Source organism: Zonotrichia albicollis, chromosome 4 (genome assembly GCF_047830755.1).
Source record: "Zonotrichia albicollis isolate bZonAlb1 chromosome 4, bZonAlb1.hap1, whole genome shotgun sequence".
In the NCBI taxonomy this organism is placed as follows: Eukaryota; Metazoa; Chordata; class Aves; order Passeriformes; family Passerellidae; genus Zonotrichia; species Zonotrichia albicollis.
In genome coordinates, this window is record NC_133822.1 from 23571068 (window position 1) to 23573720 (window position 2653).

Genomic DNA, 2653 nt, shown 5'->3' on the forward strand with positions numbered 1-2653 from the left:
TATCTGAGTGCCATGGAGTTGCCTTGCAGACCAGAATAGCTCTGCCTCAGAGCTGCTCAGAAATGCTCTAAATACTTGGTGAACATGCTGACATTTTAAAAAGAAGTCACCCATATTTATCTTTTGTAATTATCTCCATAAATACATAAAATAAATTCCTTGTTAAGGTCAAACACTTCTAAATATCCTGGTTGATGCAAGCAGCCAGGGTTTGCCTCATCAGGTTTACACAAGATGCTAACACTGACAAGAAAAAGCAGAATACCATTTTCCGGGGCACACTGTGGGAAAACACTCATTGCCTAGTTACAAACCAGGAATCACTGTATTTCACTCAGGCGATACCATTCCCATCCCATTTCCTCACAGAACAAATACCTATCCATAAAAAAAAAAAACCTGAAACCAACCAGATGCTATAGGAACGCTGATTTCACACGGGATTTTCTCACAAGTGAAATGACTTAGTTACAGATTAACTTTGCCCCAGAGTGGCAGAGCAGACACAAGATGAACAGCAAGCCTTTGCCACTGGTTATTTTTGCTGTAACTAGGGCAGTGCAGAATCATTTGGGAAGGCCTGCCCTACTGCCAAGCTGTGCTGAACATTCAGCACGCTGCCTCCAGTGTGTGCTCAAAGCCAGTGTGTGTTCCTTGTAGCAGGGCAATCTTTAAAGTGTACTAGCTACTTTAAATAGAACTGGAAGGGCAAGAAAACTCTGAGTTCTTGAGTAAATATTTTTCCTTGCTGGCACCTAATCCTAATACCTTGTGCTAGCTCTGCTGTCTCCAGCTTGAGCCAGGGGCAGAGATAGCAGGAGCCATTCAGCAGCTGCAGAGTTCTGGCAGTTCTGGCCACTCCATTGTGTGGTGAAGGGAATCCTTGCTGCCCTTTCTGCTCTGAGCCTGGAGGAGAAAGGCAGCTCCCAGACACCAAAACAGGCACTGCCCTGAGCTCCACCACCACAGCAGAGTGCAAATGGAGTGACCACTGAGTGAACAGAAGCTCAGCACATCTGCTCAAGGCCTCCTAGCACAAAGCTCAAGACAAACAGGAAAAAATTGTGCACAAACTGCTTGGATCACTACTGTGCAAAAGCACCATCACAATTCTCACAGCAGTGCAACAGGCTCAGATTGAACAAGTAGTTAAAGGAATTAAAGTCAGGACTTTCTATTTAAAAAGACATTCTCCTATGGATAACAACCCAGTGAAGTAGCTAAGCCTTTGCAATACATCTGACACCCCACTATGCCAGTGACAGGGGCTTGGATGCTTGTCAGAGCTTTAGCACCAACCAGAAATAGATGCTGAGTTGAAAGAATTGAAGTTTTTGTTAGAAAATGTGCACAGGGCATTAAAAAAACCCCAGTATTTTGTAGGGGAAAGAGCTGCAGACAATGTGTTCTGCACTGGGATCAGAGAGAGATGAGATACAAAATCCCACCAGCTCTGAAGGCAGGAAATTGTCACTTCTATTAATTTTTCTTTCTTCCCTGTTCCAACACGTTGTATTACAGTGGCAATTTCCCTTTCTCTTTTTTGTGTAGTAGAATTAAACACCTTTTAGTTGAGCACCTTCTTGCCAATAACACAGTAACTCTCACTGCGACAACAAAAACGCAGTGACACAAGGGCCACTCCCACACCACGAATCCCGGACCCGGAATGTTTTTCGTGTTTTCCACGCGAATCCCGAAGGCAGAGCCAAGGCAGCCGCTCCTCCAGCTCCTCCTGATGGCAAAGCACGGGCACAGCACCCTATCGAGGGACAGGATGGGAATGCTGATGTCATCCTACAGCAAACACCACAACAAACAAGACCTAAGCAGGGTTTGGAGACAGACAATACCTATGATCATCAGAGGGGCAGATGCAAATGCACAGGAAGCCTTTTCCGGGTCTGTGACAGAAATCAGCTGAGCACTAATCAAAGCCAATGGTTCTGCTTTCAACTCACTGTCCAGCTGGCTTAGAGAAGGAAAAACAGGGAATGACACCTACAGAACAGAGGGATGTCAAAAGTGAGAGGGGATCAGGCTGGCAGGCCCTGCAAGACAGGAGGGAGATTAGGGCAGACAAGGACAGAAGGTTTGAAATTGGCTGGATGCAAAGAGTGACTCCCCATTTATATATTCATCAGCTCAAGAACTGATACAGATGCCTATTACAGCGACTTTAGACGGTCACTGTGGTGAGAGAAGGACAAGAATCTTCTTCTTTGATCAGAAGGCTTGATTTATTGATATATATGATACATTATAACTATACTAAAAAGAATAAAGAGTGAGCTTGCAGAGACAGCTAAGCTAAGAATAGAATAGAAGGAATCTAAAAACAAGAGAGTTCTCTGTCTTTGTGTTCTAGAGAGCTTGCTCTGTGATTAGCTCTTAATTGTACACACAGAACATGAACTAATCTTAGGTGCATCTTATTGCATTCCACAGCAGCTGATAATCATTGTTTACATTCTCTTTCTAGGGCCTCAGCTTCCTAGAAAATGAACAAGTCTCAAAGAAAAGATTTCTATAAAGAAATGTCTGCGACAGATGCCTAGGGTACTTCTCCTTTTAAGAAGAAAAAAAAGAAAGTAATCCAAAAGATCATAACAGAGAGAAAGCACATGGGAGGACAAACCACACACAAGTACCC